The sequence below is a fragment of the Macaca fascicularis genome, chromosome 17, assembly GCF_037993035.2.
Source record: "Macaca fascicularis isolate 582-1 chromosome 17, T2T-MFA8v1.1".
Taxonomy (NCBI): domain Eukaryota; kingdom Metazoa; phylum Chordata; class Mammalia; order Primates; family Cercopithecidae; genus Macaca; species Macaca fascicularis.
Window position 1 is genome coordinate 44,847,792 of NC_088391.1, and position 16,872 is coordinate 44,864,663.

Sequence of the window (16,872 nt, forward strand, 5' to 3'; positions counted from 1 at the left end):
TATTTCGGATCCCTTTGAAGACTAAAGGGCCAAAGGAAATATCCTCCGATAACAAAGAGAAAGAAGCTTTCTGAGAAACTTCTTTGTGTTCTGTGAAATCATCTCACAGAGTTACAGCTTTCCCCTCAAGAAGCCTTTCGCTAAGACAGTTCTTGTGGAATTGGCAAAGGGATATTTAGAAGCCCATAGAGGGCTATGGTGAAAAAGGAAATATCCTCAGATGAAATCTGGAAAGAAGCTTTCTGAGAAACTGCTCTGTGATGTGTGACTTCCACTCACAGAGTTACATCTGTATTTCGTGGATCTCTTTGCTAGCCTTATTTCTGTGGAATCTGAGAACAGATATTTCGGATCCCTTTAAAGACTATACGGCCAAAGGAAATATCCTCCGATAACAAAGAGAAAGAAGCTTTCTGAGAAACTTCTTTGTGTTCTGTGAAATCATCTCACAGAGTTACAGCTTTCCACTCAAGAAGACTTTCGCTAAGACAGTTCTTGTGGAAGTGGCAAAGCGATATTTGGGAGCCATAGAGGCCTATGGAGAAAAAGGAAATATCCTCAGATGAAATCTGGAAAGAAGCTTTCTGAGAAACCGCTCTGTGATGTGTGACTTCCACTCACAGAATTACATCTGTATTTCCTGGATCTCTTTGCTAGCCTTATTTCTGTGTAATCTGAGAACAGATATTTCGGATCCCTTTGAAGACTATAGGGCCAAAGGAAATATCCTCAGATAACAAAGAGAAAGAAGCTTTCTGAGAAACTTCTTTGTGTTCTGTGAAATCATTTCACAGAGTTACAGCTTTCCACTCAAGAAGACTTTCGCTAAGACAGTTCTTGTGGAATTGGCAAAGGGATATTTGGGAGCCCATAGAGGCCTATGGTGAAAAAGGAAATATCCTCAGATGAAATCTGGAAAGAAGCTTTCTGAGAAACAGCTTAGTGTTCTGTTAATTCATCTCACAAAGTTACATCTGTATTTCGTGAATCTCTTTGCTAGCCTTATTTCTGTGGAATCTGAGAACAGATATTTCGGATCCCTTTGAAGACTGTAGGGACAAAGGAAATATCCTCCGATAACAAAGAGAAAGAAGCTTTCTGAGAATCTCCTTTGTGTTCTGTGAAATCATCTCACAGAGTTACAGCTTTCCCCTCGAGAAGCCTTTCGCTAAGACAGTTCTTGTGGAATTGGCAAAGGGATATTTGGAAGCCCATAGAGGGCTATCGTGAAAAGGAAATATCCTCAGATGGAATCTGGAAAGAAGCTTTCTCAGAAACTGGTTAGTGTTCTGTTAATTCATCTCACAGTGTTACATCTGTATTTCGTGGATCTCTTGGCTAGCCTTATTTCTGTGGAATCTGAGAAAAGATATTTCGGATCCCTTTTTAGACTATAGGACCAAAGGGAATATCCTCCGATAACAAAGAGAAAGAAGCTTTCTGAGACACTTCTTTGTGTTCTGTGAAATCATCTCACAGAGTTACAGCTTTCCCCTCAAGAAGCCTTTCGCTAAGACAGTTCTTGTGGAATTGGCAAAGTGATATTTAGAAGCCCATAGAGGGCTATGGTAAAAAAGGAAATATCCTCAGATGAAATCTGGAAAGAAGCTTTCTGGGAAACTGCTCTGTGATGTGTGACTTCCACTCACAGAGTTACATCTGTATTTCCTGGATCTCTTTGGTAGCCTTATTTCTGTGGAATCTGAGAACAGATATTTCAGATCCCTTTGAAGACTATAGGGCCAAAGGAAATATCCTCCGATAACAAAGAGAAAGAAGCTTTCTGAGAAACTTCTTTGTGTTCTGTGAAATCATCTCACAGAGTTACAGCTTTCCCCTCCAGAAGCCTTTCGCTAAAACAGTTCTTGTGGAATTGGCAAAGGGATATTTGGGAGCCCATAGAGGCCTATGGTGAAAAAGGAAATATCCTCAGATGGAATCTGGAAAGAAGCTTTCTGAGAAACTGCTTAGTGTTCTGTTAATTCATCTCACAGAGTTACATCTGTATTTCGTGGATCTCTTTGCTAGCCTTATTTCTGTGGAATCTGAGAACAGATATTTCGGATACCTTTGAAGACTATAGGGCCAAAGGAAATATCCTCCGATAACAAAGAGAAAGAAGCTTTCTGAGAAACTTCTTTGTGTTCTGTGAAATCATCTTACAGAGTTACAGCTTTCTCCTCAAGAAGCCTTTCGCTAAGACAGTTCTTCTGGAATTGGCAAAGTGATATTTGGAAGCCCATAGAGGGCTATGGTGAAAAAGGTAATATCCTCAGATGAAATCTGGAAAGAAGCTTTCTGAGAAACTGCTCTGTGATGTCTGACTTCGACTCACAGAGTTACATCTCTATTTCCTGGATCTCTTTGCTAGCCTTATTTCTGTGGAATCTGAGAACAGATATTTCGGATCCCTTTGAAGACTATTGGGCCAAAGGAAATATCCTCCGATAACAAAGAGAAAGAAGCTTTCTGAGAAACTTCTTTGTGTTCTGTGAAATCATCTCACAGAGTTACAGCTTTCCCCTCAAGAAGCCTTTCGCTAAGACAGTTCTTGTGGAATTGGCAAAGGGATATTTGGGAGCCCATAGAGGGCTGTGGTGAAAAAGGAAATATCCTCAGATGAAATCTGGAAAGAAGCTTTCTGAGAAACTGCTTAGTGTTCTGTTAATTCATCTCACAGAGTTACGTCTGTGTTTCGTGAATCTCTTTGCTAGCCTTATTTCTGTGGAATCTGAGAACAGATATTTCGGATCCCTTTGAAGACTATAGGGCCAAAGGAAATATCCTCCGATAACAAAGAGAAAGATGCTTTCTGAGAAACTTCTTTGTGTTCTCTGAAATCATCTCACAGAGTTACAGCTTTCCCCTCAAGAAGCCTTTCGCTAAGACAGTTCTTGTGGAATTGGCAAAGGGATACTTGGAAGCCCATAGAGGGCTATGGTGAAAAAGGTAATATCCTCAGATGAAATCTGGAAAGTAGCTTTCTGAGAAACTGCTCTGTTATGTGTGACTTCCACTCACAGAGTTACATCTGTATTTCGTGGATCTCTTTGCTAGCCTTATTTCTGTGGAATCTGAGAACAGATATTTCGGATCCCTTTGAAAACTATAGGACCAAAGGGAATATCCTCCGATAACAAAGAGAAAGAAGCTTTCTGAGAAACTTCTTTCTGTTCTGTAAAATCTTCTCACAGAGTTACACCTTTCCCCTCCAGAAGCCTTTCGCTAAGATAGTTCTTGTGGAATTGGCAAAGGGATATTTGGGAGCCCATAGAGGCCTATGGTGAAAAAGGAAATATCATCAGATGGAATCTGGAAAGAAGCTTTCTGAGAAACTGCTTAGTGTTCTGTTAATTCATCTCACAGAGTTACATCTGTATTTCGTGGATCTCTTTGCTAGCCTTATTTCTGTGGAATCTGAGAACAGATATTTCGGATCCCTTTGAAGACTACAGGGCCAAAGGAAATATCCTCCGATAACAAAGAGAAAGAAACTTTCTGAGAAACTTCTTTGTGTTCCGTGAAATCATCTCACAGAGTTACAGCTTTCCCCTCAAGAAACCTTTCGCTAAGACAGTTCTTGTGGAATTGGCAAAGTGATATTTGGAAGCCCTTAGAGGGCTATGGTGAAAAAGGAAATATCCTCAGATGAAATCTGGAAAGAAGCTTTCTGAGAAACTGCTCTGTGATGTGTGACTTCCACTCACAGAGTTACATCTGTATTTCGTGGATCTCTTTGCTAGCCTTATTTCTGTGGAGTCTGAGAACAGATATTTCGGATCCCTTTGAAGACTATAGGACCAAAGGAAATATCCTCCGATAACAAAGAGAAAGAAGCTTTCTGAGAAACTTCTTTGTGTTCTGTGAAATCATCTCACAGAGTTACAGCTTTGCACTCAAGAAGCCTTTCGCTAAGACAGTTCTTGTGGAATTGGCAAAGTGATATTTGGAAGCCCATAGAGGGCTATGGTGAAAAAGGAAATATCCTCAGATGAAATCTGGAAAGAAGCTTTCTGAGAAACTGCTTAGTGTTCTGTTAGTTCATCTCACAGAGTCACATCTGTATTTCGTGGATCTCTTTGCTAGCCTTATTTCTGTGGAATCTAAGAACACATATTTCGGATCCCTTTGAAGACTATAGGGCCAAAGGAAATATCCTCCGATAACAAAGAGAAAGAAGCTTTCTGACAAACTTCTTTGTGTTCTGTGAAATCATCTCACAGAGTTACAGCTTTCCCTTCAAGAAGCCTTTCGCTAAGACAGTTCTTGTGGAATTGGCAAAGTGATATTTGGAAGCCCATAGAGGGCTATGGTGAAAAAGGAAATATCCTCAGATGAAATCTGGAAATAAGGTTTCTGAGAAACTGCTTAGTGTTCTGTTTATTCATCTCACAGAGTTACATCTGTGTTTCATGGATCTCTTTGCTAGCCTTATTTCTGTGGAATCTGAGAACAGATATTTCAGATCTCTTTGAAGACTATAGGGTCAAAGAAAAGATCCTCTGATAACAAAGAGAAAGAAGCTTTCTGAGAAACTTCTTTGTGTTCTGTGAAATCATCTCACAGAGTTACAGCTTTCCCCTCAAGAAGCCTTTCGCTAAGACAGTTCTTGTGGAATCGGCAAAGGGATATTTGGAAGCCCATAGAGGCCTATGGTGAAAAAGGAAATATCCTCAGATGGAATCTGGAAAGAAGCTTTCTGAGAAACTGCTTAGTGTTCTGTTAATTCATCTCACAGAGTTACATCTGTATTTCGTGGATCTCTTGGCTAGCCTTATTTTTGTGGAATCTGAGAACAGATTCTTCGGATCCCTTTGAAGACTATAGGACCAAAGGGAATATCCTCCGATAACAAAGAGAAAGAAGCTTTCTGACAAACTTCTTTCTGTTCTGTGAAATCATCTCACAGAGTTACAGCTTTCCCCTCAAGAAGCCTTTCGCTAAGACAGTTCTTCTGGAGTTGGCAAAGGGATATTTGGAAGCCCAGAGAGGGCTATGGTGAAAAAGGAAATATCCTCAGATGAAATCTGGAAAGAAGCTTTCTGAGAAACTGCTCTGTGATGTGTGACTTTCACTCACAGAGTTACATCTGTATTTCCTGGATCTCTTTGCTAGCCTTATTTCTGTGGAATCTGAGAACAGATATTTCGGATCCCTTTGAAGACTATAGGGCCAAAGGAAATATCCTCCAATAACAAAGAGAAAGAAGCTTTCTGAGAAACTTCTTTGTGTTCTGTGAAATCATCTCACAGAGTTACAGCTTTCCCCTCAAGAAGCCTTTCGCTAAGACAGTTCTTGTGGAATTGGCAAAGGGATATTTCAGAGCCCATAGAGGCCTATGGTGAAAAAGGAAATATCCTCAGATGAAATCTGGAAAGAAGCTTTCTGAGGAACTGCTTAGTGTTCTCTTAATTCATCTCACAGAGTTACATCTGTATTTCGTGGATCTCTTTGCTTGCCTTATTTCTGTGGAATCTGAGAACAGATATTTCGGATCCCTTTGAAGACTATAGGGCCAAAGGAAATATCCTCCGATAACAAAGAGAAAGAAGCTTTCTGAGAAACTTCTTTGTGTTCTGTGAAATCATCTCACAGAGTTTCAGCTTTCCACTCAAGAAGCCTTTCGCTAAGACAGTTCTTGTGGAATTGGCAAAGGGATATTTGGGAGCCCATAGAGGGCTATGGTGAAAAAGGAAATATCCTCAGATGAAATCTGGAAAGAAGCTTTCTGAGAAACTAGTTAGTGTTCTGTTAATTCATCTCACAGAGTCACATCTGTATTTCGTGGATATCTTTGCTAGCCTTATTTCTGTGGAATCTAAGAACAGATATTTCGGATGCCTTTGAAGACTATAGGGCCAATGGAAGTATCCTCCGATAACAAAGAGAAAGAAGCTTTCTGAGAAACTTCTTTGTGTTCTGTGAAATCATCTCACAGAGGTACAGCTTTCCCTTCAAGAAGCCTTTCGCTAAGACAGTTCCTGTGGAATCGGCAAACTGATATTTGGAAGCCCATAGAGGGCTATGGTGAAAAAGGAAATATCCTCAGATGAAATCTGGAAAGAAGCTTTCTGAGAAACTGCTTAGTGTTCTGTTAATTCATCTCACAGAGTTACATCTGTATTTCGTGAATCTCTTTGCTAGCCTTATTTCTGTGGAATCTGAGAACAGATATTTCGGATCCCTTTGAAGACTATAGGACCAAAGGGAATATCCTCCGATAACAAAGAGAAAGAAGCTTTCTGAGAAACTTCTTTGTGTTCTGTAAAATCATCTCACAGAGTTACACCTTTCCCCTCCAGAAGCCTTTCGCTAAGACAGTTCTTGTGGAATTGGCAAAGGGATATTTGGGAGCCCATAGAGGCCTATGGTGAAAAAGGAAATATCCTCAGATGGAATCTGGAAAGAAGCTTTCTGAGAAACTGCTTAGTGTTCTGTTAATTCATCTCACAGAGTTACATCTGTATTTCGTGGATCTCTTTGCTAGCCTTATTTCTGTGGAATCTGAGAACAGATATTTCGGATCCCTTTGAAGACTATAGGCCCAAAGGAAATATCCTCCGATAACAAAGAGAAAGAAGCTTTCTGAGAAACTTCTTTGTGTTCTGTGAAATCATCTCACAGAGTTACAGCTTTCCCCTCAAGAAACCTTTCGCTAAGACAGTTCTTGTGGAATTGGCAAAGTGATATTTGGAAGCCCTTAGAGGGCTATGGTGAAAAAGGAAATATCCTCAGATGAAATCTGGAAAGAAGCTTTCTGAGAAACTGCTCTGTGATGTGTGACTTCCACTCACAGAGTTACATCTGTATTTCGTGGATCTCTTTGCTAGCCTTATTTCTGTGGAATCTGAGAAAGGATATTTCGGATCCCTTTGAAGACTATAGGGCCAAAGGAAATATCCTCCGATAACAAAGAGAAAGAAGCTTTCTGAGAAACTTCTTTGTGTTCTGTGAAATCATCTCACAGAGTTATAACTTTCCACTCAAGAAGCCTTTCGCTAAGACAGTTCTTGTGGAATTGGCAAAGTGATATTTGGAAGCCCATAGAGGGCTATGGTGAAAAAGGAAATATCCTCAGATGAAATCTGTAAAGAAGCTTTCTGAGAAACTGCTTAGTGTTCTGTTAATTCATCTCACAGAGTCACATCTGTATTTCGTGGATCTCTTTGCTAGCCTTATTTCTGTGGAATCTAAGAACAGATATTTCGGATCCCTTTGAAGACTATAGGGCCAAAGGAAATATCCTCCGATAACAAAGAGAAAGAAGCTTTCTGACAAACTTCTTTGTGTTCTGTGAAATCATCTCACAGAGTTACAGCTTTCCCTTCAAGAAGCCGTTCGGTAAGACAGTTCTTGTGGAATTGGCAAAGTAATATTTGGAAGCCCGTAGAGGGCTACGGTGTAAAAGGAAATATCCTCAGATGAAATCTGGAAAGAAGCTTTCTGAGAAACTGCTTAGTGTTCTGTTAATTCATCTCACAGAGTTACATCTGTGTTTCATGGATCTCTTTGCTAGCCTTATTTCTGTGGAATCTGAGAACAGATATTTCAGATCTCTTTGAAGACTATAGGGTCAAAGAAAGGATCCTCCGATAACAAAGAGAAAGAAGCTTTCTGAGAAACTTCTTTGTGTTCTGTGAAATCATCTCACAGAGTTACAGCATTCCCCTCAAGAAGCCTTTCGCTAAGACAGTTCTTGTGGAATCGGCAAAGGGATATTTGGAAGCCCATAGAGGGCAAGGGTGAAAAAGGAAATATCCTCAGATGAAATCTGGAAAGAAGCTTTCTGAGAAACTGCTTAGTGTTCTGTTAATTCATCTCACAGAGTTACATCTGTATTTCGTGGATCTCTTTGCTAGCCTTATTTCTGTGGAATCGGAGAACAGATATTTCGGATCCCTTTGAATACTATACGGCCAAAGGAAATATCCCCCGATAACAAACAGAAAGAAGTTTTCTGAGAAACTTCTTAGTGTTCTGTGAAATCATCTCACAGAGTTACAGCGTTCCACTCAAGAAGCCTTTCGCTAAGACAGTTCTTGTGGAATTGGCAAAGGGATATTTGGAAGGCCATAGAGGGCTATGGTGAAAAAGGAAATATCCTCAGATGGAATCTGGAAAGAAGCTTTCTGAGAAACTGCTCTGTGATGTGTGACTTCCACTCACAGAGTTACATCTGTATTTCCTGGATCTCTTTGCTAGCCTTATTTCTGTGGAATCTGAGAACAGATATTTAGGATCCCTTTGAAGACTATAGGGCCAAAGGAAATATCCTCCGATAACAAAGAGAAAGAAGCTTTCTGAGAAACTTCTTTGTGTTCTGTGAAATCATCTCAAAGAGTTACAGCTTTCCCCTCAAGAAGGCTTTCGCTAAGACAGTTCTTGTGGAATCGGCAAAGGTATATTTGGAAGCCCATAGAAACCCATGGTGAAAAAGGAAATATCCTCAGATGGAATCTGGAAAGAAGCTTTCTGAGAAACTGGTTAGGGTTCTGTTAATTCATCTCACAGAGTTACATCTGTATTTCGTGGATCTCTTGGCGATCCTTATTTCTGTGGAATCTGAGAACAGTTATTTCGGATCCCTTTGAAGAGTATAGGGCCAAAGGAAATATCCTCCGAGAACAAAGAGAAAGAAGCTTTCTGAGAAACTTCTTTGTGTTCTGTGAAATCATCTCACGGAGTTCCAGATTTACCCTCAAGAAGACTTTCGCTAAGACAGTTCCTGTGGAATTGGCAAAGGGATATTTGGGAGCCCATAGAGGCCTATGGTGAAAAAGGAAATATCCTCAGATGAAATCTGGAAAGAAGCTTTCTGAGAAACTGCTCTGTGATCGGTCACTTCCACTCACAGAGTTACATCTGTGTTTCGTGGATCTCTTTGCTAGCCTTATTTCTGTGGTATCTGAGAACAGATATTTCGGATCCCTTTGAAGACTATAGGGCCAAAGGAAATATCCTCCGATAACAAAGAGGAAGAAGCTTTCTGAGAAACTTCTTTGTTTTCTGTGAAATCACCTCACAGACTTACAGCTTTCCCCTCAAGAAACCTTTCGCTAAGATAGTTCTTGTGGAATTGACAAAGGGATATTTGGGAGCCCTTAGAGGAATATGGTGAAAAAGGAAATATCCTCAGATGAAATCTTGAAAGAAGCTTTCTGAGAAACTGCTCTGTGATGTGTGACTTCCACTCACAGAGTTACATCTGTATTTCGTGGATCTCTTTGGTAGCCTTATTTCTGTGGAATCTGAGAACAGATATTTCGGATCCCTTTGAAGACTATAGGGCCAAAGGAAATATCCTCCGATAACAAAGAGAAAGAAGCTTTCTGACAAACTTCTTTGTGTTCTGTGAAATCATCTCACAGGGTTACAGCTTTCCACTCTAGAAGCCTTTCGCTAAGACAGTTCTTGTGGAATTGGCAAAGGGATATTTGGGAGCCCATAGAGGGCTATGGTGAAAAAGGAAATATCCTCAGATGATATCTGGAAAGAAGCTTTCTGAGAAACTGCTTAGTGTTCTGTTAATTCATCTCACAGAGTCACATCTGTATTTCGTGGATCTCTTTGCTAGCCTTATTTCTGTGGAATCTGAGAACAGATATTTCGGATCCCTTTGAAGACTATAGGGCCAAAGGAAATATCCTCCGATAACAAAGAGAAAGAAGCTTTCTGAGACACTTCTTTGTGTTCTGTGAAATCATCTGACAGAGTTACAGCTTTCCACTCAAGAAGCCTTTCGCTAAGACAGTTCTTGTGAAATTGGCAAAGGGATATTTGGGAGCCATAGAGGCCTATGGTGAAAAAGGAAATATCCTCAGATGAAATCTGGAAAGAAGCTTTCTGAGAATCTGCTTAGTGTTCTGTTAATTCATCTCACAGAGTCACATCTGTATTTCGTGGATCTCTTTGCTAGCCTTATTTCTGTGGAATCTGAGAACAGATATTTCGGATCCCTTTGAAGACTATAGGGCCAAAGGAAATATCCTCCGATAACAAAGAGAAAGTAGCTTTCTGAGACACTTCTTTGTGTTCTGTGAAATCATCTCAAAGAGTTACAGCTTTCCCTTCAAGAAGCCTTTCGCTAAGACAGTTCTTGTGGGGTTGGCAAAGTGATATTTGGAAGCCCATAGAGGGCTATGGTGAAAAAGGAAATATACTCAGATGAAATCTGGAAAGAAGCTTTCTGAGAAACTGCTCTGTGATGTGTCACTTCCACTCACAGAGTTACATCTGTATTTCGTGGATCACTTTGCTAGCCTTATTTCTGTGGTATCTGAGAACAGATATTTCGGATCCCTTTGAAGACTATAAGGCCAAAGGAAATATCCTCCGATAACAAAGAGGAAGAAGCTTTCTGAGAAACTTCTTTGTTTTCTGTGAAATCACCTCACAGAGTTACAGCTTTCCCCTCAAGAAACCTTTCGCTAAGATAGTTCTTGTGGAATTGACAAAGGGATATTTGGGAGCCCTTAGAGGAATATGGTGAAAAAGGAAATATCCTCAGATGAAATCTTGAAAGAAGCTTTCTGAGAAACTGCTCTGTGATGTGTGACTTCCACTCACAGAGTTACATCTGTATTTCGTGGATCTCTTTGGTAGCCTTATTTCTGTGGAATCTGAGAACAGATATTTCGGATCCCTTTGAAGACTATAGGGCCAAAGGAAATATCCTCCGATAACAAAGAGAAAGAAGCTTTCTGACAAACTTCTTTGTGTTCTGTGAAATCATCTCACAGGGTTACAGCTTTCCACTCTAGAAGCCTTTCGCTAAGACAGTTCTTGTGGAATTGGCAAAGGGATATTTGGGAGCCCATAGAGGGCTATGGTGAAAAAGGAAATATCCTCAGATGATATCTGGAAAGAAGCTTTCTGAGAAACTGCTTAGTGTTCTGTTAATTCATCTCACAGAGTCACATCTGTATTTCGTGGATCTCTTTGCTAGCCTTATTTCTGTGGAATCTGAGAACAGATATTTCGGATCCCTTTGAAGACTATAGGGCCAAAGGAAATATCCTCCGATAACAAAGAGAAAGAAGCTTTCTGAGACACTTCTTTGTGTTCTGTGAAATCATCTGACAGAGTTACAGCTTTCCACTCAAGAAGCCTTTCGCTAAGACAGTTCTTGTGAAATTGGCAAAGGGATATTTGGGAGCCATAGAGGCCTATGGTGAAAAAGGAAATATCCTCAGATGAAATCTGGAAAGAAGCTTTCTGAGAATCTGCTTAGTGTTCTGTTAATTCATCTCACAGAGTCACATCTGTATTTCGTGGATCTCTTTGCTAGCCTTATTTCTGTGGAATCTGAGAACAGATATTTCGGATCCCTTTGAAGACTATAGGGCCAAAGGAAATATCCTCCGATAACAAAGAGAAAGTAGCTTTCTGAGACACTTCTTTGTGTTCTGTGAAATCATCTCAAAGAGTTACAGCTTTCCCTTCAAGAAGCCTTTCGCTAAGACAGTTCTTGTGGGGTTGGCAAAGTGATATTTGGAAGCCCATAGAGGGCTATGGTGAAAAAGGAAATATACTCAGATGAAATCTGGAAAGAAGCTTTCTGAGAAACTGCTCTGTGATGTGTCACTTCCACTCACAGAGTTACATCTGTATTTCGTGGATCACTTTGCTAGCCTTATTTCTGTGGTATCTGAGAACAGATATTTCGGATCCCTTTGAAGACTATAAGGCCAAAGGAAATATCCTCCGATAACAAAGAGGAAGAAGCTTTCTGAGAAACTTCTTTGTTTTCTGTGAAATCACCTCACAGAGTTACAGCTTTCCCCTCAAGAAACCTTTCGCTAAGATAGTTCTTGTGGAATTGACAAAGGGATATTTCGGAGCCCATAGAGGCCTATGGTGAAAAAGGAAATATCCTCAGATGAAATCTGGAAAGAAGCTTTCTGAGAAACTGCTCTGTGATGTGTGACTTCCACTCACAGAGTTACAACTGTATTTCGTGGATCTCTTTGCTAGCCTTATTTCTGTGGAATCTGAGAACAGATATTTCGGATCCCTTTGAAGACTATAGGGCCAAAGGAAATATCCTCCGATAACAAAGAGATAGAAGCTTTCTGAGAAACTTCTTTGTGTTCTGTGAAATCATCTCACAGAGTTACAGCTTTCCCCTCAAGAAGCCTTTCGCTAAGAAAGTTCTTGTGGAATTGGCAAAGTGATATTTGGAAGCCCATAGAGGGCTATGGTTAAAAAGGAAATATCCTCAGATGGAATCTGGAAAGAAGCTTTCTGAGAAACTGCTTAGTGTTCTGTTAATTCATCTCACAGAGTTACATCTGTATTTCGTGGATCTCTTTGCTAGCCTTATTTCTGTGGAATCTGAGAACAGATATTTCGGATCCCTTTGAAGACTATAGGGCCAAAGGAAATATCCTCCGATAACAAAGAGAAAGAAGCTTTCTGAGAAACTTCTTTGTGTTCTGTGAAATCATCTCACAGAGTTACAGCTTTCCACTCTAGAACCTTTCGCTAAGACAGTTCTTGTGGAATTGGCAAAGGGATATTTGGGAGCCATAGAGGCCTATGGTGAAAAAGGAAATATCCTCAGATGAAATCTGGAAGGAAGCTTTCTGAGAAACTGCTTAGTGTTCTGTTAATTCATCTCACAGAGTCACATCTGTATTTCGTGGATCTCTTTGCTAGCCTTATTTCTGTGTACTCTGAGAACAGATATTTCGGATCCCTTTGAAGACTATAGGGCCAAAGGAAATATCCTCCGATAACAAAGAGAAAGAAGCTTTCTGAGACACTTCTTTGTGTTCTGTGAAATCATCTGACAGAGTTACAGCTTTCCACTCAAGAAGCCTTTCGCTAAGACAGTTCTTGTGGAATTGGCAAAGGGATATTTGGGAGCCCATAGAGGCCTATGGTGAAAAAGGAAATATCTTCAGATGGAATCTGGAAAGAAGCTTTCTGAGAAACTGCTTAGTGTTCTGTTAATTCATCTCACAGAGTTACATCTGTATTTCGTGAATCTCTTTGCTAGCCTTATTTCTGTGGAATCTGAGAACAGATATTTGGGATCCCTTTGAAGACTATAGGGCCAAAGGAAATATCCTCCGATAACAAAGAGAAAGAAGCTTTCTGAGAAACTTCTTTGTGTTCTGTGAAATCATCTCACAGAGTTACAGCTTTCCCCTCAAGAAACCTTTCGCTAAGACAGTTCTTGTGGAATTGGCAAAGTGATATTTGGAAGCCCTTAGAGGGCTATGGTGAAAAAGGAAATATCCTCAGATGAAATCTGGAAAGAAGATTTCTGAGAAACTGCTCTGATATGTGACTTCCACTCACAGAGTTACATCTGTATTTCGTGAATCTCTTTGCTAGCCTTATTTCTGTGGAATCTGAGAACAGATATTTCGGATCCCTTTGAAGACTATAGGGCCAAAGGAAATATCCTCAGATAACAAAGAGAAAGAAGCTTTCTGAGAAACTTCTTTGTGTTCTGTGAAATCATCTCACAGAGTTACAGCTTTCCACTCAAGAAGCCTTTCGCTAAGATAGTTCTTGTGGAATTGGCAAAGGGATATTTGGGAGCCCATAGAGGGCTATGGTGAAAAAGGAAATATCCTCAGATGAAATCTGGAAAGAAGCTTTCTGAGAAACTGCTTAGTGTTCTGTTAATTCATCTCACAGAGTCACATCTGTATTTCGTGGATCTCTTTGCTAGCCTTATTTCTGTGGAATCTAAGAACAGATATTTCGGATCCCTTAGAAGACTATATGGCCAAAGGAAATATCCTCCGATAACAAAGAGAAAGAAGCTTTCTGAGAAACTTCTTTGTGTTCTGTAAAATCATCTCACAGACTTACAGCTTTCCCCTGAAGAAGCCTTTCACTAAGACAGTTCTTGTGGAATTGGTAAAGTGATATTTAGAAGCCCATAGAGGGCTATGGTGAAAAAGGAAATATCCTCAGATGAAATCTGGAAAGAAGCTTTCTGAGAAACTGCTCTGTGATGTGTCACTTCCACTCACAGAGTTACATCTGTAATTTCGTGGATCTCTTTGCTACCCTTATTTCTGTGGAATCTGAGAAGAGATATTTCGGATCCCTTTGAAGACTATGGGGCCAAAGGAAATATCCTCAGATAACAAAGAGAAAGAAGCTTTCTGAGAAACTTCTTTGTGTTCTGTGAAATCATCTCACAGAGTTACAGGTTTCAACTCAAGAAGACTTTCGCTAAGACAGTTCTTCTGGAATTGGCAAAGGGATATTTGGGAGCCCATAGAGGCCTATGGTGAAAAAGGAAATATCCTCAAATGAAATATGGAAAGAAGCTTTCTGAGAAACAGCTTAGTGTTCTGTTAATTCATCTCACAGAGTTACATCTGCATTTCGTGGATCTCCTTGCTAGACTTTTTTCTGTGGAATCTGAGAACAGATATTTCGGATCCCTTTGAAGACTATAGGGCCAAAGGAAATATCCTCCGATAACAAAGAGAAAGAAGCTTTCTGAGAAACTTCTTTGTGTTCTGTGAAATCATCTCACAGAGTTACAGCTTTCCCCTCAAGAAGCCTTTCGCTTAGACAGTTCTTGTGGAATTGGCAAAATGATATTTGGAAGCCCATAGAGGGCTATGGTGAAAAAGGAAATATCCTCAGATCGAATCTGGAAAGAAGCTTTCTCAGAAACTGCTTAGTGTTCTGTTAATTCATCTCACAGTGTTACATCTGTATTACGCGGATCTCTTGGCTAGCCTTACTGCTGTGGAATCTGAGAACAGATATTTCGGATCCCTTTGAAGACTATAGGGCCAAAGGAAATATCCTCCGATAACAAAGAGAAAGAAGCTTTCTGAGAAACTTCTTTGTGTTCTGTGAAATCATCTCACAGAGTTACAGCTTTCCCCTCAAGAAGCCTTTCGCTAAGACAGTTCTTGTGGAATTGGCAAAGTGATATTTGGAAGCCCATAGAGGGCTATGGTGAAAAAGGAAATATCCTCAGATGAAATCTGGAAAGAAGCTTTCTGAGAAACTGCTCTGTGATGTGTGACTTCCACTCACAGAGTTACATCTGTATTTCGTGGATATCCTTGGTAGCCTTATTTCTGTGGAATCTGAGAACAGATATTTCGGATCCCTTTGAAGACTATAGGGCCAAAGGAAATATCCTCCGATAACAAGGAGAGAGAAGCTTTCTGAGAAACTTCCTTGTGTTCTGTGAAATCATCTCACAGAGTTACAGCTTTCCCCTCAAGAAGCCTTTCGCTAAGACAGTTCTTGTGGAATTGGCAAACGGATATTTGGGAGCCCATTGAGGCCTATGGTGAAAAAGGAAATATCCTCAGAAGGAATCTGGAAAGAAGCTTTCTGAGAACTGCTTGGTGTTCTGTTAATTCATCTCACAGAGTTACATCTGTATTTCGCGGATCTCTTTGCTAGCCTTATTTCTGTGCAATCTGAGAACAGATATTTCGGATCCCTTTGAAGACTATAGGGCCAAAGGAAATATCCTCCGATAACAAAGAGAAAGAAGCTTTCTGAGAAACTTCTTTGTGTTCTGTATAATCATCTCACAGAGTTACAGCTTTCAACTCAAGAAGCCTTTCGGTAAGACAGTTCTTGTGGAATTGGCAAGGGAATATTTGGGAGCCCGTAGAGGGCTATGGTGAAAAAGGAAATATCCTCAGATGAAATCTGGAAAGAAGCTTTCTGAGAAACTGCTTAGTGTTCTGTTAATTCATCTCACAGAGTTACATCTGTATTTCGTGGATCTCTTTGCTAGCCTTATTTCTATGGAATCTAAGAACAGATATTTCGGATCCCTTTGAAGACTATAGGGCCAAAGGAAATATCCTCTGATAACAAAGAGAAAGAAGCTTTCTGAGAAACTTCTTTGTGTTCTGTGAAATCATCTCACAGATTTACAGCTTTCCACTCAAGAAGCCTTTCGCTAAGACAGTTCTTGTGGAATTGGCAAAGTGATATTTGGAAGCCCATAGAGGGCTATGGTGAAAAAGGAAATATCCTCAGATGAAATCTGGAAAGAAGCTTTCTGAGAAACTGCTTAGTGTTCTGTTAATTCATCTCACAGAGTTACATCTGTATTTCGTGGATCTCTTTGCTAGCCTTATTTCTGTGGAATCTGAGAAGAGATATTTCGGATCCCCTTGAAGACTATAGGGCCAAAGGAAATATCCTCCGATAACAAAGAGAAAGAAGCTTTCTGAGAAACTTCTTTGTGTTCTGTGAAATCATCTCACAGAGTTACAGAATTCCCCTCAAGAAGCCTTTCGCTAAGACAGTTCTTGTGGAATTGGCAAAGGGATATTTGGGAGCCCATAGAGGTCTATGGTGAAAAAGGAAATATCCTCAGATGAAATCTGGAAAGAAGCTTTTTGAGAAACTGCTCTGTGATGTGTCACTTCCACTCACAGAGTTACATCTGTATTTCGTGGATCTCTTTGCTAGCCTTATTTCTGTGGAATCTGAGAACAGATATTTCGGATCCCTTTGAAGACTATAGGGCCAAAGGAAATATCCTCCGATAACAAAGAGAAAGAAGCTTTCTGAGAAACTTCTTTGTGTTCTCTGAAATCATCTCACAGAGTTACAGCTTTCCCCTCAAGAAGCCTTTCGCTAAGACAGTTCTTGTGGAATTGGCAAAGGGATACTTGGAAGCCCATAGAGGGCTATGGTGAAAAAGGTAATATCCTCAGATGAAATCTGGAAAGTAGCTTTCTGAGAAACTGCTCTGTTATGTGTGACTTCCACTCACAGAGTTACATCTGTATTTCGTGGATCTCTTTGCTAGCCTTATTTCTGTGGAATCTGAGAACAGATATTTCGGATCCCTTTGAAAACTATAGGACCAAAGGGAATATCCTCCGATAACAAAGAGAAAGAAGCTTTCTG